The sequence below is a fragment of the Ursus americanus genome, chromosome 9, assembly GCF_024610735.1.
Source record: "Ursus americanus isolate L20-20 chromosome 9, mUrsAme1.1.p, whole genome shotgun sequence".
Taxonomy (NCBI): Eukaryota; Metazoa; Chordata; class Mammalia; order Carnivora; family Ursidae; genus Ursus; species Ursus americanus.
Window position 1 is genome coordinate 81953157 of NC_142135.1, and position 22073 is coordinate 81975229.

Consider the following 22073-nt stretch of genomic DNA (forward strand, 5'->3'; position numbering starts at 1 on the left):
CTCAGCCTCTTCTACAAAGTGAGCCAATGCTTATAAACCTGGCTAAAATATTGCCTTACCTACGTTGACTTCCCAGCCATCCTAGTGTTTAAATGGTGTGACTGTGACTTACATTAGTCAACATTTGCAGAGAAAGAACTTAGTGCATCCAGGGGGCACTTCATGTTGAAATTAGTTTGTGACAACGAGCTACTGTGTTTTATTCTGTAGTCCAAGGGAATGGTGCCAGACATCTCTAAGGTGTCTAGCAGTTCTACAATTCTGATTTGAAGTGGTCTGTGTGCTTCAGAGATTTGGGCAGGAGAAGGGCAGGAGTCCAGAGACTGTGAACACTTCTGTTACCTGCGCTGACCATGGAGCAGGTAGCCTTCTGTGGGCATCATTTTGATTTCTTGGTACTCTTGTGAAAGGTGCTTTTGTCTCAAATTCCTCCATTTAGTAGTCATTATAATGATGAAAGTAATTTTTATCTTATATCATCTGTGGACCCTGATCCTGGGCTCCCAGGGAAGCTATCCTTTAACATTTTAACTGGCTCAAAATGATTGGACAAAAACTCAAAGCATGGGCCCTATTTCTGCCCCAAGCACATGTTGTACATCTGCTTTGAGAAGAAAACAACCAAAAATGCCAACATGAAGATAAGAAAAAATAAAGAACCTCTTTGGCTCCCATAAGATTAAAGTCATACTGACATGTACATACTGAAAATGCATGAAACCATTGCATTTCCTAAAGCCAAAGCCTTGGAGGGTCTGAGAGCCACTGACCTTGCCCAGAACCAAGCACACCCCAGCAGGGAGGGCTGGTGCAGAAAGGGAAGGGGCAGGACTCTGAGGGTGGTCTGCAGCTAGAGGGGTCCCTAGAAGGGGCCAGGTGTGTGTGGGTGCCCTGGCCCACGACCCCACCCATTCCTGTGCCGGGTGTTGGGTAGAGGAGGCACCTCTTGGGCCCCCTGCACTTTCAGGGTTCCAGGGGCTTGAGGGCGGGTTGCCCAGCATCCAAGGGGCTCAGGCACCAACCTCCCCAACCATTCACTGCTTGGGGGTGGAGATGTCTCTGTGGGCAGTCCCAGATTTGCAGTGGGTTGCAGAATTGGGGCAGAAGAAGGGGCACTGAGAGAGAGAGAGTTGCCCTGTGGAGATCCCTGCTGGTGAGTGAGCAGCTTGCACTGGGGTGGGGGTCTGGGGGTAGGGTGTGCCCCAGGTGGGAGGCAAGGTTTTGGAAGGGCACGTGGAGAGGGTTCATTGTGGGTACTCAGGTGAGTTTTCTTTTTCCCTTTAAAGTCTCTTCTGCCCCATGTCCTCAACTGACCTTATTCCCCATACCCGGGAACTCCAGGGCACCCACTCACCTGAGCTTTTGTGGGATGGGTTGCAGAATTTCAGGGTTTCCCCTGTTCCCCTGGAAGAGTGCGGGTAACGACCTCACACAATCCCCACTTTCAGTTCTCTGACACAGTGCAGGTGATGCATCTTGAGCAGTACCCTGAGTTCAGCAGGGTGTGTCCTGGTCCCCCAGGCACAGGTGTGGCAGTAGCAAGCCCCAGAGCCATCCCCCAACTTCAGCATTATGCCCCGTGTGCCCCTGGGTAGTGGTAATTGGCTATTAGAATCATGCAGGAATATCCTCCAGGTGGGGGCCTGGAGGCGTGCGTAAACCAGACCCCACTCTAGTTGCATTGGGAATAGACGAATTGAGGGTTTCTTTAGAAGAGTAAGTCTGCTTTCCAGAAAAGGCAAGGTCATTGGTCTGTTGAGAATGAAGATAATTACTGATAAACAACAAGTATGTGTTGCCCCTTCTCCCAGAAACCGAAGCAGGTGTGCAGGCTTTAGGTCAGAGGTGCCTTCTTCTCCCCACCTGACAGCAATTCTCTGCTCTGGCTCCAAGAAACCCGAGGTTTTGAACGTCAGCATCAGAGTCAGCGAGGCAGCTTGTCACAGGACGCCAGTGTTCACAGAAAGCAAAGGTATGTTTGGCAAAATGTCCTATCTATGTCAGGGCTGGAGGTAAAACCTCTCATTATCCTAAAACCTCCTGGGCTTTTCTCTTTTCTCTAGTTGAGCCACAAAGTAAAATTGAAGTAGCTGTCAGCATTCTGGGTTTGGTGCAGGAATTACTTAGTTTCCCTGGAGGTAGAACGTTGCAGGGGATCACAATTTCTCTGTCCATTTACTGCTTACAAATGTATTTTGACCATCTGTTTCCTAGGAACCCTCTTTTATTAGAAAGGGAAGGTGAGATTCACTCTGTGCCTGTTTGTAACATCTAATTTGTTCCTTCATCTAACAGTGTTTATTCAATTGGGCCTAAGATATGGTTGAGTGGCCAACATCTAGAGTTAGGTGGCTTTTTTCATCTGATACAGACTTGGATGATGTCATTTGACAAAGGTGATGTTTCATCATTGATTAGTTTATTCATCAGAAGAGTTAAAATTAGGGTGGAGGGAAAATTGAAAATTTTCCAAAGCGGCCTGTTCCTGTTTAAAAGTTGAGCTTGACTTTCTAGTTTTACTAAATGTATTATCTCGATATTTTGAGGTGCCATATTCTCTCTGTAGTTTCTTTGGTGGTGGAGTCAGAAGGAGAGTCTGGGAATTCTTTTGGATAGTGGCATGCTGGTGGCTTCAAGGGGCTTGGCGTCAGGAGCCTTGGGGTGAACTCTGCAACTGCTTGTCTGACCCTAGGTGCATCTCCTAGAGGTTTTGTTTCCTCTTATGAAATTGCTGGCAGATAATGTTCTGCTTAAAGGGGAAGCCTCCCATCCTGTTGGTGGGAATGCAAAGTGGTTCAGCCAGTCTGGGAAACAGTGTGGGGGTTCCTCAAAAAGTTAAAAATTGAACAACCCCATGATCCAGCAATTGCTCTCCTAGGTATTTACCCAAAGGATACAAAAATGTGGATTCGAAATGGGTACATGCACCATGATGTTTATAGCAGAAATGTCCACAGTAGCCAAACTATAGAGAGAATCCCAACGTCCATGCACTGATGAATGGGTAAAACAGATGTGGGATACATATATATACACTGGAATATGACCCAGATTCAAAAAGAATGAAAACTTACCATTTGCAAGGATGTGGATGGATCTAGAGTGTATTAAGCTAAGCAAAATCATTGAGGAAAGACAAATATCCTATGCTCTCATGCCTGTGGAACTTCAGAAAGAAAACAGATGAACAGAGTTGAGGAGTGATGAGAGAGGCAAACAAGGAAATAGACTCAACCTTGGAGAACAAACTGAGTGTTGCTGCAGGACAGGGGCATGGGGGGAAGAGTTAAATGGGTGAGGGGTATTAAGGAGGGCACTTGTGATGAGCACCGAGTTCTGTATGCAGGTGAGGAATCACTAAATCCTACCCCTGAAGCGAATATTCCATGGCATGTGAACTAACTGGAATTTAAGTAAGAGGAGAAAGGTAAAAGTGTTCTGCTTCATGAAGAGTGAGGTAAAATTGTAGTGATTTGGGCTGTACTACTCTATAGATGAGAGTTGTAAATCACCCTGTTGTAGGATACACTAGTTTCTTATCACATAAGGAGTCCTCAGAAAGCTGCAATGAAAGATTCAGGTCTCAGAGCATGTTCATGTTCCACTGATATGTTACAGTTTGCACAGGTAGGAAAGAAGGTGGAGAGAAAGGCAACAGAAGGGGAAAGTAGGTGTGAACCTTTCATTAGTTAGCGTTATAGCTTTCTCATGAAAGCCTTGCGCCAGTGTGATTTTGGAAGCAGAGAGGTAATCCGGGAGCTTTGCAGGAGATGGGGGAGTTCCAGGACTGGGTAAAGCTGACAGGGGTTCCAGAGGAGAGCTGAATGCATTCTGCAGCAGGGTATGGGCAGGGTGGGCTCCAGGGGTGGCTGTGGGTCTCCTGGGTGAGACTTGTGACAGGTGAGGGCTGTGTGCAAGTTCCTGGCTGAGGACAAGTGAGGCACAGGCGGAGAGCTGGCAGAGAACCTTCTTCTGGGCCACCAGCCTCACCCAACACACACAGCCTCATCTTCTGTCCCTGTCACTCCAATTCAGACTTCTCCGAAGGTGAGTGAGAACACATCAGGAGCATTCTGAACAGAAGGGAAAGCATGTGCAATGGCTCTGGGGCAGGAAAATTCCAGCTATGTCCTGGAGTAGCAAGATGGCCCTGTGGCCACAGGAGACAGCTTAGGACATGACCTCAGAGAGGTGACAGAAAGCCATTCCAGAGCTATAACCCCATGAGACCCTGTTTCACTGGGCCATCCTGGCTACAGTGTTGAGAACAGATGACAGAGGGTTGAAGATGGCAAGGCAGGTCAATGACGAAGCTTTTCCAGGAACTCAGGCACTGTGGTCCAGACAGGTGGCCTTGGATGGAGTGGTTAGACCTATTCTGGGTCCATTTTGAAGATGGAGCTCACAGGATTTGCTGATGGGTTAGCTATTAGGAGCAGGAGAACAGAGGAATTGGGGTAACTCCCAGCTGTTGTGGGTTGTCCTGATCGAGGGGAAGGAGAGGGTTTCTCAGGTGGTAGGAGGTAGTCCGTGTTCCACATGCTGAGGAAGGTGCCTTTCCCAGTGGATCTGCTGAGGTTTGTGTCTGGGAGAACCTTTCACATCTCCTCCCTCAGCAATGCTCAAGTACAAGTATCCCCCACTTTTTAAACGTTCACAGTAAGACACTGGGCTTTCTTGAAAGAACTACGTTATTACCCAGCTTCAGTAAGAGGAAGAGACCTGAAGAGGATTTCCCTCTTATGAAAAAAGGTGAACAGTGAGAATCGCGTTCAGCATCTGTTTTGGGGAGAAGCACGACAGAGGTGTCGTGCACCCCAACCTGCTCCTTCCGCTGGGAACTGCTCTCCGCATCCAGCCACCAGCACTTTGAATGGTGTCTGTGAGCCTCTGCTGTGCTTTGTCTTCATTTATGCTGGGCCTCCATTAGAAACTTGTGTCCTGAGGCCTAAGAAAAGCCAAAGAGAAGGAATTTTGGAGTCTGAGGACACTATCTAATTGTGCCGTGTAAATTAATGGCCATTCCTTCTTGAACACCATTTCTGCTGTGCAAGGTTTCTCAGAAGCCCTGTACTTTCAAAGAGCAGGGAAACCTATACCCCATGCTGCGGGTTTAGTTTTAGTCTCCATACTGGACAGAACATTTCATGACTGTCGGATTTTCTCACTCAAACATTGAGACTTTGACCACCTTCACCCATTTCTACCACCCCATCCCCGAATCTGGCACCTACCAATCTGCTATCAGTATCTATGCATTCAGTAATTGTTTATTCCACGTGGAATGTACATGAGAGCATCTGAGATTGGTCTTTCTGTGTCTGAGTTACTTGGCATAAGGCCCCCAAGGTCTGTGTTTCCATGTCTGGTTCTTGTGAATAATGCTGCAGTGAACGTGGAAGTGCATCTGTCTTTTTTAGGCAGTATTTTTGTGTTCTCCAAATCAATACTCAGTAGAGCCATTAATGGGTCATGTGGTAGTCGCATTTATTTTTTCAGGAACCTCCATACCGTTTGTCACAGTGGCTGCACCAATTTCCATTCCCACCAACACTGCACAGTGTCTCCTCGTCTGCACACCCTTGACCCCACCTGGTGTCTGTCTCTGGGACAATTGCTGTTCCAACTGTTGTGAGGGGATAGCCGATTGTGGGTTTGACTGATGTTTCCCTGATGATGATGAGTGATGTCTAACAACTTTCTCTGTCTGTTGGCACCTGTGTGCCATCTTTAGAAAGTATCTATTCACATATTCCCCACATTTTTTATACAATTTTTTTGTTTTGATTTGTATGAGTGTTGTGTGTATTTTGGATATTAGCCTCTTCTCACACATATGATTCGCAGATATTTTTTTTCTTATTGGGTCAGTGGCCTTTTAAGTTTTTGCTGGTTTCTTTTGCCGTGTGGAAGATTTCAGTTTGATGTTGTTCCACTTGATTATTTTTGCTTTTGTTGCCTTTGCATTTGGTGTCCGATCTGAAGACACTTTGCCAAAACTAATGTCGAGAGACTTAGTACCTGTGTCTTCTTGGAGGTTTATGGATTCAGGTCTTATGTTCAAATCATTCATCCATTAAAAATTTTGTGTGTGGTGTAAGAAAGTGGACCAGTTATATTCTTCTGCATTTAGTGTCCAGTTTGCCTGTTACCGCTCACTGAAGAAACAGTCCTTCCCTCATGGCATATCTTCTGCTGCTGTGTCGTAAGTTAGGATCATCTACGTGTGGGTAAGTTTCTGAGCTTTCTGTTCTGTTCCACTGACCTGGTGTCTGTGTTTATGCCAGTACCATCCTGTTTTGATGACAACAGCTTTGTAATCTAGCTTGAAATCCAGGAGTGTGTTGACTGCACCTTTCTTTCTCCAGGTTGCTTTGGGTATTTGGGGTCTTTTGTGATTCCATACAAGTTTGAGGACTGTTTTCTATTTGCTCGAATAATGCCGCTGGAATTCAGATAGGGATTTCATCATATCTGTCGATTGCTTTGGGTACGATGGACATGTTCACATAATTAAATCTTCCAGTTAAGGAGCATGGCGTATGCTTCCATTTGTTTGTGTTGCCTTCCAAATCTTTGACCCATACATCCTGCCCCCCTCGACACACATGTTTTTCATTTCTTTTCTGCCATGTGTTGAGTGTACTATGTCTTTCTCATTTTTGGTTACTTTTATTCCTAGATTTTTTTTTTGATGCAATTATAAATGGCATTGCTTTTTGAATTTCTCTTTGCAAAAGTGTGTCATCAGTATGCAGAAATGCAAGAAGTTGGGTCATCTGGGTGGCCCCATAGGTGAAGCTTCTGCCTTCATCTCAGGTCATGAACTCAGAGTTCTGACATTGAGCCCTGTGTTGGGCTCCCCGTTTAGCGAGGGTCTGCTTCTCCCTCTTTCGGACACTCCCCCTGCCCTTGCTTTTTCTCTTCCTCTCAAATAAATAAATAAAATATGAAAAAAAAAAGAGAACAGGTCTCTGTATATTGACTTTATATCCTGCAGCTTTCTAGAATTTGTTTATTCTAACAGTTTGTGTGTGTGTGTGTGTGTGTGTGTGTGTAATCTTTCGGGATTTCATGTCATTTGCAAATAGTGACAGTTTTCCTGTATGAATTTCATATCCTTCTATTATTTAAAATGATGTTAATCACCCTACAGTACTTCATTTGTTTTTGATGAAGTGTTCCATGATTCATTGTTTGCATATAACACCTAGTGCTCATTATGACACGTGCCCTCCTTCTTTTTAAAAAGAATTTATTTATTTATTCGACAGATAGAGACAGCCAGCGAGAGAGGGAACTCAAGCAGGGGGAGTGGGAGAGGAAGAAGCAGGCTCACAGCGGAGGAGCCTGTTGTGGAGTTCGATCCCCTAATGCCGGGATCACGCCCTGAGCCGAAGGCAGATGCTTAACCGCTGTGCCACCCAGGTGCCCCAACACGTGCCCTCCTTAATACCCATCACCAGGATAACCCATTCCCCTACCCTCCCTTTCTGCAACCTTCAGTTTGTTTCCCAGTGTCAGTAGTCTCTCATGTTTCATTTCCCCTCTCATTACCTCACTTCACTTTTCCCTTCCTTCTTCTAATGTCCTCCATGCTATTCCTTCCATTCCACATAGGAGTGAAACCATATGATAATTGTCTTTCTCTGCTTGCTTTAATTTCACTTAGCATAATCCCCTCCTGGTCCATGCACGTTTGTGCAAGTGGTGGGTATTCATCCTTCTGACGACTGAGTAATAGTCCATTGTATAGATGAACCACATCTTCTTTGTCCATTCATCTGCTGAAGGACATCTTGGCTCCTTCCACAGTTTGGCTATTATGGACATTGCAGCTATGAACATTGGGATACAGGTGCTGCTTCTTTTCATTACTCTGTGTCTATGGGGTAAATACCCAGTAGTGCAATTGGTGGGTCGTAGGATATCTCTGTGGTTAACGTCGTGAGGAACATCCATATTGTTTTCAAAAGTGGCTGTACCAGCTTGAATTCTCACGAGTAGTGTAAGAGGGCTCCCCTTTCTCCACATCCACTCTGACATTTTTTTTATTTCTGTCTTGTTAATTTTTTTTTCAAGATTTTATTTATTTATTCCACAGAGATAGAGACAGCCAGCGAGAGAGGGAACACAAGCAGGGGGAGTGGGAGAGGAAGAAGCAGCATCATAACGGAGGAGCCTGATGTGGGGCTCGATCCCATAATGCCAGGATCATGCCCTGAGCCGAAGTCAGACGCTTAACCGCTGTGCCACCCAGGTGCCCCCTGCCTGGTTAATTTTAACCATTCTATCTGGTGTAAGGTGGTATCTCATTGTCGTTTTGATTTGTATTTGCCTGATGGCAAGTGATGTGGAGCATTTTTTCATGTGTCTGTTGGCCATTTCTATGTCTTCTCTGGAGAAGTATCTCTTTGTGCCTTCAGCCCATTTTTTGGGTGTCGAGTTTGAGGGGTTCTTTATAGATCTTGGAAACCAGCCCTTTATCTGTAATATCATTTGCAGATATCTTCTTCGATTCCATAGGTTGCCTTTTTGTTTTTTGATCATTTGCTTTGCCAAGCAGAAGCTTTTTATCCTGATGAAGTGCCAATAGTTCATTTTTGCTTTTATTTCCTTTGCCTTTAGAGACGTGGCTTGCAAGAAGTTGTTGTGTCCAAGGTTGAAGAGTTCTTTTGATTTTGATATGAGACAGGAATCCATTATCTTATTTTCCTGATTGTATTCGAGTCCTCTGTCTTTCTTGGTGAGTCTAGCTAAGTTTGTCAGTTTTGTTTATCTTTCCAAAAAAGGCCAATCTCATTTTCATTGTTTTTTTTTTTGTCTTTTTAGTATCCATTGGATTTATTTATGCATTCCTTTTTGTTATTTCCTTATTTCTACTAATTTGGGGCTTTGTTTGTTGTTTTTTTTTTTTCTACTTCTTTACCACATAAATCAGGTTGTTTATTGGAGACCATTCTCATGAAATGATGAAGACTTGAATTGCTATGAATGTCCCCCATAAAGCTACTTCTGCTGCATCCCATAAGTTTTTGTAGGTTGTCTTTTTCATCAGTGTCAAGGTACTTCTAAAATTTTTTTGATTTCTTCTTTGACTGTTGGTTGTTCAGTAGCATGTTGTTAAATCTCCACATATTTTTTTAAGATTATTTAAGTATCTGACAGAGAGTGAGACAGCGAGAGAGTGAACACAAGCAAGGGGGTGGGAGAGGGAAAAGTGGGCTTCCCACTGAGCAAGGAGCCTGATATGGGGCTAGATCCCAGGATCCTGGGATCAAGACCAGAGCTGAAAGCAGATCCTTAACGACTGAGCCACCCAGGCCCCAAAAATCTCCACCTATTTTTGACTGTCCCATTTTTTTCTTTAGACTGATTTCTAGTTTCATATCATTGTGGTTGGACAAGATTTGAAGCAGAAGGTGAAAAGAGCATTCAGATGAAAGGTTTGTTTCCTGGAGGGTTTTCTGAGGGCAGACCATGAGTTCAGTGGGGATGGAGGAAGGTTTTGTGAGACGGGGGGTGGGGTTAACCCTTGTTAGAATTACTGACTACTACCATAAAAGCTGTGTGCTACCGTTCACACCATAGTCCTGATGGACTTGTACTTCATTAGAAATATTTTCTAGGAGGTGTAGGCATAGCCTTCACTTAAAGAAAGGTGCTATGTGGGTTCATGGCATGACCCCAGGTCAGCAACCAGGATGTATGGTATTGTGGGGGATCATAACCAGGCTTTCTGTAGTAAGTGACAGAAATAGGGTATGGTGAGCTCCATGACCATAGGTGAGGTCCCGAGTGATCCACTGGGTGTTGGTTTCTGTGGATCTGTCTCATCAGGTCCTGTGGAATTCAGGGACACCCTCCTGTCTGTGGATTTGTATGGAGACAGGTAGACATCAGTGTCTTGCCAGGCACAAGGGTCGCACTGGACCAACACCAGAGGTGCAGCGTGTGCGGGAGCCACTGCTTGCTTTCCACGAAAGCTGACCATTGTCTGTGAACGTGATTCCTAGCAGCTGCAAGGGGAGAGGAGGACGGGGGTGGTGCACACTTCCTAGAGTTGTGGTCAGGACTAGTCTGGAGCCCACCGACGTCAGCCACACCTGGCACAGAAGACACCCATTCAGTGAAGCTGTGGGCGCTGCTCCCATGATACTTTCGGGACGGCTCCATGCTGCCACCTCCTGCTTTTCATCATCATCTTCAAGGTCCTGTGCCTCTGCTCTTACCCATGGCCTCCGGGGTATTGTCCGTCCTCCATCTGGCCCTCGTCCCTGGTGCCCTGTGCAGTCCAATGCCAGGGTAGCCTTCTCGAGACAAACATCTGGCCCTGATGGAACACTTCCATGGATCTCTTTTGATGTGAGGATGATGCCCTGCCCTGGAAGGGGGCTGCAGGTCCCCAATCAGGAGAGCCATGTCTCCCTTTTCAGCATGGCCTGCCCTCCCCTCAGTCTTCTTCAGGGAAGCTCTCCCCACTTCCTGAGATGACAGCTCTGAACATAAAAATGAATGTTATTTTACATATCTCTATGCTTTAGTTCATCCATGGCAAGTCTTTCAACCCCGTTAGTGGGTTTTTTTTACCAGTTCTGAAGGGCTGTTTGCTCAAGGAGGGGATGACCTTGGTGGGGCAGCTTTCCCTCTCATCTCCCTCAGCATGTCTCTGAGCCCTGGGGGACAGCTGTCCCACTGAGGATTGAGGGACGCGAGCCAGCCCATCCTGAGCCCAGGCTGTGTCAGCTGTGTCGACTGATGCGTGTCGGAGCGGTGGGCAGCTGGCATGGGCCAGGAGCAGGCAGTGTCTCCTTCTCATTCCATCCCTCCCTTCCTCCCAGAGGTAGCTCAGAGCAGCCTTCAACCGCTGCATCTCCAGATCCCTTGACCTGTGCCTCTTGTGTTCAGCTGGTGACCTTGGAGTTTCGCAGAATTCTCCCACCTGTACCCTCTCCCATAGCAGTTCCTGGATCAGGGGAGGGGTCGGACCCTTGTCTGTTTTTGGTCTTCTTCCTGTCCCGCACCAAGCCCACCCACCTTTGCATCTTCCATGTAAGTGCTTGGAAGCAAGCCCATCCACAGGGAACCTATTAGCCAAATGGATCCAGGCAATGAACATTGAAGTAGAGATCCAGGATCCATAATAAACCTGCTCTGAAACCTGTCCCAAAGTCTGTGACTCTCACACTGAAACAGAAACAATAATAGCTTTCTGGAATGTGAAGTGACATGTGTCTCTACTTCCAATCTTGAATGCATAGGTGCTGAGCCTTGACAGAAAAGGACCATGGCTCCCGTGGGCTGGAATCCACGGTAAGAACTCAGTGAAATATGAATTTGAGGCATGGAGTGAATAATTACTGTAGAGTGAATCCTCCCAAGTAGGGCTTATGCACAGTGCACAGGAAAAGCTTTTTCAAAGAGGTTCCTGAAAGAAAAATCTTTTTTAAAATTTATTTTAATCCCAGTAGTGCTAACATACAGTGTTACATTCATTTCAGGTGTACAAGAGAGTGATTTAGTAATTCTATATATTACTCAGTGGTCATCAAGAAAAGCGTCCTCTTAATCCCCTTCATCTATTTCACTCATCCCTCTATCCACCTCCTCTCTGGTAACCATCCGTTTGTTCTCTATTGTTAAGAGTTTGTATTTCGGTGTGTCTCCTTTTTCTCTTTTAGTTACTTATTTTGTTTGTTTTGTAAATTCCCCATTAGAATGACATCGTATGGGATTTGTCTTTCTCTGACTGACTGATTTTAGTTAGGATAATACTCTCTAGCTCCATCCATGTGTCTGCAAATAGCAAGGTTTCATTCTTTTTCAAGCCGAGTAATACTCCATTGTGTGTGTGTGTGTGTGTGTGTGTGTGTGTGTGTGTGTGTGAGTACACACACCTATCATCTCATTTGTCAATTTTTCTACAGACACTTGGGTTGCTTCCATATGGTGATATTGTAAATAATGGTGCAAGAAACATAGGGGTGCACGTATCCTTTTACGTTACTGTTTTCCTATTCTTTGGGTAAATACGAGTAGTGTGATTGTTGGATCCTAGGGTAGTTCTATATTTAATTTTTTGAGGAACCTTCATACTGTTTTCCACGGTGGCCAACACAGTTTGCATTCCCACCCACAGTTCACGAGGATTCCCCTTTATCCACATCCTCCCAACACCTGCTCTTTGTTGTGCTTTTGATGTTAGCCATTCTGACAGGTTTGAGGTATTACCTCATTGTCCTTTGGATTTACATTTTCCTGATGATGGGTGATGGTGAACATCTTTTCACGGGACTGTTGGACATTTGTATTTCTTCTTTGGAGAAATGTCTGTCCATGGCTTCTGCCTATTTTTTAACTGGAGTATTTGTTTTTTGGGGGGTCGAGTAGTATCAGTTGTATATGTTTTGGACACTATCCCTTTATTGCATATGATCTTTGCAAATATCTTCTCCCTTTGAGTAAGTTGTCTTATTATTTTTACGTTTTCATTGTTCTTCTGCCATGTGGAAACTTTTTATTTTGCTGTATTCCCAATAGTTTATTTTTGCTTTCATTTCCTTTGCCTCAGGACACAGTCTAGAAAAACATTGGTATGGTCCATGTCAAGAAGTTACTGTCTTCCCTCCTGTAGGATTTTTATGGATTCAGGTCTCATATTGAGGTCTTGAAACTGTTTTCTGTTTGTCTGTATTGTGTAAGAAAGCAGTCTAATTTCATTCTTTTGTGCATAGCTGTCTAGTTTTCCCAACACCATTTGTTGTAGAGACTGTCCATTTCCCTTTTGATATCGTTGCTTGCTTTGTGGAAGATTCACGAACCACATAATTGTGGGTTTCTGTCTGAACTTGTATCCTGTTCCTTTGGTCGCTGTGTCTATTTTTGTGCCGTACTGTCTTGTTAGGATGACTGCAGCTTTGTAGTATAACCTGAAATCTGAAATTGTCAGTCCTCCAGCTTTGTTTTTCTTTTCCACATTGCACTGGCTGTTCGGAATCTTTAGTGGTTCCATACAAATGTGTAGGATTGTTTATTTGAGGTCTTTTGTTCTTTAATTTAAATTCAATTAGCCAACTTAGAGTACATCATTCGTTTCAGATGTAGTCTTCAATAAATTTTCAGTCATGTGTAACACCCAGTGCTCATTGTATCATGTGACCTCCTTAATGCTACTCACCCAGTTACCCCCCCCCCAACTTCTCCTCCAACAATCATCAGTTTCTTGTGATAGTTAAGAATCCATTATGGGTTTTCTCCCTCTCTGATGACTTCCCTTTCTATTTTCCCTTCCTTGTCCTATGGTCTTCTTCCTTGTTTCTGATATTCCACATAGGAGTGAAAGCATATGATCATTGTCTTTCTTTCATTGGCTTATTCCACTCAGCATAATACCCTCCAGCTCCACCCAGGTCGGTGTGATGGTAAGTACTCATCCTTTCTGATGGCTGAGTAATATTCCATTATATATATGATCCACATCTTCTTTATCCATTCATCTATCCATGGTCATCTGCACTTCTTCCACAGCTTGTCTATTATGGTTATTGCTGCTATGAACACTGGGGTGCATGTGTCCCGTCTTCACTACCTCTGTGTCTTTGGGGGTAAATAGCCAGTAGTGCAATTGCTGGGACATAGGGTAACTTTATTTATAACTTCTTGAGGAAACTCCGTACCATTTTCAAGAGTGGCTGTACCGGACTGCATTCGTACAGGGGTGTAAGAGGGTTCCTGTTTCACCACATCCTCTCCAACATGTATAGTTTCATGTCTTCTTATTTTTAGATATTCAGCCTCGTGTGATATGGCATCTATAGGGGTTTAGATTTGCATTTCCCTAAAGCCAAGTGATATGAAGCATTTATGCATGTATCTTTTGGTCACCAGTACGTCGTCATCAGTGAAGTGACTTCCCATTTTAATCCATCTCAAGACCTAAAGCTGGGTAAGGCACTGAAGCTGGATGATGCCATCGGTTGGAAGTGTGGAGAATTTCAAAAGATCTCTGTGGAGAGCAAGTTTAAAGGTCAGTGTGAAGCTACTAATTGGATCTGGGGAGATCTCTGAAAGTGGGGGTTGCCTGGGATGGGCTGAAGGGGGCCCTCCTATTTTCCTATGAATTCTTGCTGCAGCCCAAAATGGACAGTTTCCTGCTGTGGGGCAGGCTGAGTCCTCTAGTCGTGCTGAGGTGAGCCCAATGCCTGGTGCCTTGGAGGCAGGCAAACGGGGAGGGACCCTCAGCAGAAGACCCAGGGTTAGGTTAGGCCTCAAGAGACAGCAGATCTGAACTGCCCAGTGCTCAGAGAACTCTCATGCCGAGTGAGATGAGGGCACAAGGGCGGGTGAGTGTGAGCCTTGGGGTTTCATCTGGAAGGGCCCACAAAGGTCGGGGTTCACCAGAAGGGGCTCTCAGGGGGTGCCCCAAATCTCTTGCCCTGAATTCTCTGTTGTGTCCCAAAATGGTACAGTTTACTGTGGGTTGCAGGCTGAGTCCTGCGGTGGGGCTTTGGTGTCCCCATCCCCTGGAGTTGGTTGCCAGGACCCTGGGGAGGGGCCCCTCTCTGCCCAACCTAGGGTAAGGGTTAGGGTCCCGGAGCCCAGCAGGGACAATCTGCAGGCTGTTAGGCGAGCTCTGTGGAGGGCTGAGAGGAGGCCATGGGGGAGGGTGAGCATGGGCCTCAGGGTTGGGGCATGGGGGGCTGCCAAAGGATGGGGATGGGCTCCGGGGGCCTCCCCAAGTTCTCGTGCCCTGTAGGCTCCTTAGAGCCCCAAGGGGCAATGTTTCCTGTCGGGTGGCAAGCTGAGTCCTGCAGTGGGGCACAGGTATCCCAATTCCCCGGGGCTGCGGTGTAAGGCTCCTGGGGAGGCCCCCATACCCACGGCCAACCTAGGGCTAGGGTTAGGCCCAGGAGCCCCGCAGGCCCGATTTGCTGGCTGTATGGCGAGCTACACGGGCTGAGGTGAGGGTGTGGGGAGGGTGAGCATGGGCCTCAGGGTTCCGGTGCGGGAGGCCGCCGAAGTTCGCTGGTGGCTCAGGAGGGCCCTCCTGGTTCTCCCGCCCTGAATGCTCTATGGCCTCCCAAGGGGCACGGTTTCCTGCGGGGTGGCAGACTGAGTGCTGCTGTGGGGCTCAGGTGTCCCAAATGCCCGCAGCTGCGGCTCCAGGCTCCTGGGGAGGGGCCCCTCCACAGATGAACGAGGGTTAGGGTTGGCGCCCAGGAACCCCGCAGGCCAGATCTGCCCACTATGTGGCGAGCTCCGCCATGGGCTGAGGTGAGGGTGTGGGGTGGGGTGAGCATGGGCTTCAAGGTTGGGTTTAGGGATTGCCGATGTTCGCTGGGGGCTCTGGGGGCCCTCCTGGTTCTCCCGCCCTGAATGCTCTACAGCCTCCCAAGGGGCATGGTTTCCTGCGGGCTGGCAGGCTTTGTCCTGCAGTGGGGCTCAGGTGTCCCCAGTCCCTGGGGCTGCGGCACTGGGCCCCAGGGGAGGGGCCCTACCCAGCTGACCTAGGGTCAGTTCTAGGCCCCAGGAACCCGGCAGGCCTGATCTGCTGGCTCTGCGACGAGCTCGGTGGCAAGCTGAAGGGAAGGTGTGGGGCGGGATGAGCGTGGGCCTCAGGGTTGGGGTGTATGGGGCCGCCGAGGATCGCTGGGGGCTCAGGGGGGCCCTACCAGTTTTCCTGCACGGGATGCTCTGTGGCGCCCCAAGGGGCATGGTTTCCTGAGGGGTGGCAGGCTGAGTCCCATGGTGGGGCTCAGGTTTACTAATCCCCGGGGTTAGGGTACGGTTTAGGGTATGGGTTAAGGTTAGGGTATGGGTTACGGTTAGGGTATGATTGAGGGTAAGGGTTAGGGTTAGGGTAAGGAGAGGGTACGGGTTAGGGTTGGGTTTAGGGGTTACAGTTTAGAGGTTACGAGTTAGGGTACAGATTAGGGTTTAGGGTAAGGGTTAGGGTTTAGGGTTAGGGTTAGGGTTGGAGTACGGGTTAGGTTTAGGATACGGGTTAGGGTTAGGGTATGGGTTAGGGTACACATTAGGGTACAGTTTAGGGTACGGGTTAGGGTACGGTTTAGGGTAAGTGTTGGTGTACGGATTTGGGTACGGCTTAGGGTACGGGTTAGGGTTAGGGTTAGGGTACGGGTTAAGGTACAGATTAGAGTATGTGTTAGGGTTACGTTTAGGGTTAGGGTACAGGTTAGGGTAGGATTAGGGTTAGGTTTAGGGTTAGGTTATGGGTTAGGGGTAGGGTTAGCTGAAGGGGTAGGTTTAGGGGTAGGGTTAGGGGTATGGTAGGGCCGGGTAGGGTTAGGGTTTAGGGTTAGGGTTTGGGGTTTGGAGTTAGTGGTTAAGGTTAGGGTTTAGAGTTTAAGGTTTCGTGATTAGGGTTAGGGGTTAGGGTTTAGGGTTTAGTGTTAATGTTAGGGTTTAGGGTTTAAGGATTAGGGTTTATTGTTAGGTTTAGAGTAGGGTTATGGTTAGGGTAAGGGTTAGAAGTTAGAGTTAGGGTTAGGTTTAGGGGTTAAGGTTTAGGGTTTAAGGTTAGGGGTAAGGGTTTAGGGTTAGGGTTAGACCCAGTAGGCCAGCAGGACCCATGTGCCAGTTGTGCGGGGAGTGGAGGAGTGGGATGAGGTGAGTGCGCTGGCGAGCAGGAGTATGGTATCTAGCGTTTTGGCGCAGGGGGCCTTTGAAAGTTGCTAGAGGCTCGGAGGGCCCTGTCCGTTCTCCCGCCCTGAATGACCGGCGGCGCCCCTAGCGCCTGGGTGGTGGCATGTTGGCAGTGTGAGTCTGGCTTTGCGGTTTGGGGGTCCCCAATGCCATGCATTGCAGCGCAAGGCCCCTTGGGAGGGGCCCCTCTGGGGCCATCCTAGGGTTACTGTTAGCACCCAGGATTACAGTAGACATTATCTGCCAGCTGTGCGGTAGCGGAGGGCCAGGCCGAGGTGAGGGCGCCGGCGAACTGGAGCGTGGGCCCAAGCATTTTGTCACGGGGGGCCTTGGAAGGTCGCTGGGGTCTCGAGGGCCCTGCCTGTTCTCCCACCCTGAATGAACAGTAATGCCCCAGCGTGCCCGGTGTCAGCGGGGCAGCACGGAGAGTATGGTGCTGGGGCTCGGGGGTCCCCAATCCCTGGCGTTGCTGTGCCAGGCCCCTTGGGAGGTTCCCCTTGGGGGCCAACCTAAGGTTAGGGTTAGCCCCCAGGAGGCTGGCAGACCTGATCAGCTGGCTGTGCGTCGAGCAGAGGGGCGGGTCGAAGTGAGGGCGCTGCTTAGCGGGAGCATGGGCCCAAGCATTTTGGAACATGGGCCCTTAGAAGTTCACCAGGACTCAGAGGGCCCTGCCCATTCTCCCGCCCTGAATGACCAGTGGCGCCCCTAGTGGCCTGGGTGCCAGCGGGGCAGCAGGGTGAGTCCAGCGCTGGGGCTTAGGGGTCATCAATCCCCGGTGTTGCGGCGACAGGCCCCTTGGGAGGGGCCCCTTGGGGGCCAACCTAGGGTTAGGTTTAGCCCCCAGTAGCCCGGCAGGCCTGATCCACCTGCTGAGTGGCGAGCAGTGGGGCGGGCCGAGGTGAGTGTGCTGGCGAGCGGGAGCGTGGTCCCAAGCGTTTTGGAGCAGGGGGCCTTCGAAAGTCACTGGGGGCTGGGAGGGCCCTGCTCGTTCCCTCACCTGGATGACCGGCGGCGCCCCTAGCGGCCCGGGTGATGGCGGGGCGGCAGGGTGAGTCCAGTGCTGAGGCTCGGGCTTCCCTATACCCGACGTTGCAGTGCGAGGCCCCTTGGGAAGGGCCCCTCTGGGGCCAAGGTAGGGTTAGAGTTAGCCCTCAGGAGGCCGTCAGGCTCGATCCACCATCTTGAGGTGAATGGAGTCGCGGTCCGAGGTGAGGCCGCTGGCGAGCGGAGCGTGGGCCCCAGCGTTTTGGTGCTGGGGCCTTCAAAGTTCACCGAGGCTCAGAGGGCCCTGCCCGTTCTCCCGCCCAAAACGATCTGTGGCGCCCTAGCACCACTGGTGTCAGCGGGGCAGCAGGGTGAGTCCGGCATTACGACTTGAGGGTCCCCAATCCCCGGTGTTGTGGCGGCAGACCCTTCAGAGGGGCCCCTCTGGGGCCAACCTAGGATTAGAGTTAGCCCCCAGGAGGCCGGCAGGCCTGATCTGCCAGCTGTGCAGAGGGCGGAGGGGCAGGCTGAGGTGAAGGCGCTGGCGAGCTCCAGCGTGGGCCCCAGCATTTTGGCGTGGATGGCCTTCAAAATTCACCGGAGTCTCGAGGGCCCTGCCCATTCTCCCACCCTGAAGGACCAGTGATGCCCCAGAGAGCCTGATGTCGACAGGACGGCAGGGTGAGTCCGGCGCTGCGGCTCGGCTGTCCCCAATCCCCAGCTTTGGTCACAAGTCCCCTTGGGAGGGGCCCCTCTGGGCCAACCTAGGGTTAGGGTTAGCCCCCAGGAGGCCGGCAGGCCCGATATGCCAGCTAGACTGTGAGAGGAGGGGCGGGCCAAAGTAAAGGTGCTGGCGAGCAGGAGCCTGGGCACCAGCATTTTGACTTGGGGCTTTCAAAGGTCACCGGGGTCTCGAGGGCCCTGCCTGTTCTCCCACCCTGCATGAACGGCGGTGCCCCTAGCGGCCCGGGTGGTGAGGGGTGGCAGGGTGAGTCAGGCCCTGAGGCTCAGGTATCTCCAATCCCCAGCGATGCGGCACCAGGCCCCTTGGGAGGGGCCCCTCGGATGACAACTTAGGGTTAGGTTTAGCCCCTAGGAACTCGGCAGTTCCTATTCGCCAGCTGTGTGGAGAGTGGAGTGGCGGACCTAGGTGAGGGTGCTGGTGTTTGGGAGCGTGGGCCCAGGCATTTTGGCGCGGGGGGGATTCGAAGGACACCGTGTATCGGAGGGCCCTGCCCGTTCTCCCGCCCTGAATGAACGGCAGCACCCCAAGCCCCTGGGTGGCGGCTGGGTGGCAGGGTGAGTCAGGTGCTGAGGCTCAGGGTCCCCAATCCCCTGTGTTGCAGCGCCAGGCCCCTTGGGAGGGGCCCCTCAGGGGTCGATCTAGGGTTACGGTTAGCCCCCTGGATGCCGGTGGACCCGATCAGCGTCTGTGCGGCACGCAGCAGGGTGGGCCGAGGTGAGGGCGCTGGCGAGCCTGAGCATGAGCCCAAGCATTTTAGCGTGGGGGGCTTTCGAAGGTCAGTGGGGGCTCGGAGGGACCTGCCCGTTCTCCCGCTCTGAATGACCAGCGGGGTCCCTAGTGGCTCAGGTGGCTGAAGGGCAGCAGGGTGAGTCTGGCACTTGGGCTCGGTTGCCCCATCCCCAGCGTTGGGGCGCCAGGCCACTTGAGAAGGGCCCCTCAGGGGCCGACCTACAGTTAGGGTTAGCCCCCAGGAGGCCGGCAGGCCCTATACACCGCCTGTGCGTGGAGCGGAGAGTTGGGCCGAGGTGAGGGTGCTGGTGAACATGAGCCTGGGCACAAGCATGTTGGTTCTGGGAGCCATTGAAGGTGGGTGGGGGTTCGGAGGCCCCTGCCAGTTCTCCCGCCGAGAATGAATGGCGGCGCCCCTAGCGGCCCGTGTGGGGCGGGATTGCAGGGTGCACCCGGCGCTGGGGCTTGGGGGTCGCCAATCCCTGGCGTTGCACCGCAAGGCTCCTTAGGAAGGGACCCTCAGGGGCCGTCCTAGGGTTAGGGTTAGCGCCCAGGAGGCCGGCAGGCCCGAGTCGCCGACTGTGCGAGTAGCGGAGGTGTGGGCTGAGTTGAGGGTGATGCAGAGCGGGAGCGTGGGCCCCAGCGTTTTGGCGCCCTGGGCCTTCGAATGTGCCATGTCTCGGAGGGCCCTGCCCATTCTCCTGCTCTGAATAACCAGTGACACCCCTAGCGGCTCTGTTGGCAGTGGGGTGGCAGGGTGAATCCCACGCTGTGGCTCGGGGATCCCCAATCCCCAGTGTTGCGGTGCCAGGCCCCTTGGGAGGGGCTCCTCCTGGGCCGACTTAGGGTTAGAGTTAGCCCCCATGAGGATGGCAGGCCTGATCCTCTGGCTGGGCGGCGAGAGGTGGGTGGGCCGAGCTAAAGGCGCTGGGGAGCGGGATTGTGGGCCCCTGCATTTTGGCGCTGGAGGCTTCAAATGTCCCGGTTTCTCCAGGGCTCTGTCCATTCTCCCGCCCTGAATGACCGGCGGCGCCCCTCGCGGCCCGGGAGGCAGCGTTGTGGGAGGGTGAGTCTGGCTCTTGGGCTTGGGGTCCCAGATCCCCGGTGTAGTGGCACCAGGACCCTTGGGAGGAGCCCCTGGGGCGCCGACCTAGGGTTAGGGTTAGCCCCAAGGAGACCGTCAGGCCCAATCCGCACACTGTGCGGCGAGCGGAGGTGCAGGCCGAGGTGAGGGCGCTGGGGAGGGGGAGCGTGGGCACCAGTGTTTTGGCACGGGGAGCCTTTGAATGTCACTGGTGGCTCAGAAAGCCCTGCCCTTCTCTTGCCCTCTATGACCTGCGGCGCCCCTAGCGGCCTGGGTGGGGACAGTGCGGCAGGGTGAGTCCGGCTCTGGGGCTCTGAGTCACCAATCCCCAGCATTGCAGAGCCAGGCCGCTTGGGATGTCCCCTCAGGGCTGACCTAGGGTTTTGGTTAGCTGCCAGGAGCCCGGCAGGCCCTATCCACCTGCTCTGAAGCAAGCGGTGGGGTGGGCCTAGGTGAGGGCGCTGGCGAGCAGGATCCTGGGAGCCAACGTTTTTGCGCAGGGAGCCTTCAAAGGTCAGCGTGGGCTCGGAGGGCCCTGCCCGATCTGCCCTGATTGACCGGCGGGGCCTCTAGCAGCTCCAGTGGCTGAAGGGCAGCAGGGTGAGTCCGGCACATGGGCTCAGGATCCCCATCCCCAGCGTTGTGATGCCAGGCCCCTTGGGTAGAGCCCCTCGGGGGCCTACCTATGGTTAGGGTTAGCGTCAAGGAGCCCCACAGGCCCGATACACCACCTGTGCGTCGAGCAGAGAATTGAGGCGAGGTGAGGGTGGTGGTGAACATGAGCCTGGGTCCAAGCTTTTTGGTTCGGTGCGCCTTCGAATGTCGGCAGGGGTTCGGAGGGTCCTCCAGTTCTCCCACCCTGAATGAATGGCGGCGCCCCTAGCAGCATGTGTGGGGCGGGCGGCAGCATGCATCTGGCACTGGGGCTTGGGGGTCCCCAATCCCTGGTGTTGCGTCGCCAGGCCCCTTAGGAAGGGACCTTCAAGGGCTGTCCTAGGGTTAGGGTTAGCGCCCAGGAGGCCGGCAGGCCCGAGTCGCTGGCTCTGCGAAGAGCGGAGGTGCGGGCCAAGGTGAGGGTGATGCAGAGTGGGAGCGTGGTCCCCAGCGTTTTTGCACCCTGGGCTTTTGAATGTTGCCATGTCTCAGAGGGCCCTGCCCATTCTCCTGCCCTGAATAACCAGCGGCGCGCTTTGCGGCTCCGTTGGAGGTGGGGCAGCAGCGTGAGTTCCGCACTGCGGCTCAGGGATCCCCAATCCCCAGCATTGAGGGTCCAGGCCCCTTGGGAGGGGCTCCTCATGGGCGGACCTAGGGTTAGAGTTAGCACCCAGGAGGCCGGCAGGCCCAATCCTCTGGCTGGACGGCGAGAGGTGCACGGGCCGAGGTAAAGGCTCTGGGGAGCAGGAGCGTGGGCCCCTGCATTTTGGCGCAGGAGGCTTCAAATGTCGATGGTTTCTCCAGGGCCCTGTCCGTTCTCCCACCCTGAATGAGCGGCGGCGCCCCTAGCGGCCTGGGTGGGAACAGTGCGGCAGGGTGAGTCTGGCTCTGGGGCTCTGAGTCACCAATCCCCAGCGTTGCAGAGCTAGGCCCCTTGGGTTGTGCCCCACGGGGCCGACCTAGGATTTCAGTTAGCCCCCAGGATCCTGGCAGGCACTATCCACTGGCTCTGCAGCAAGCGGAGGGGCGGGCTGAGGTGAGGGCGCTGGCGAGCAGGAGGATGGGAACCAATGTTTTTGCACGGGGGGGGGCTTCGAAGGTCAGCGGGGGTTCCGAGGGCCCTGCCCATTCTCCCGCCCTGATTGACCAGTGGTCTCTAGCAGCTCAGGTGGCTGAAGGGCAGCAGGGTGAGTCTGGCACTTGGACTCGGGG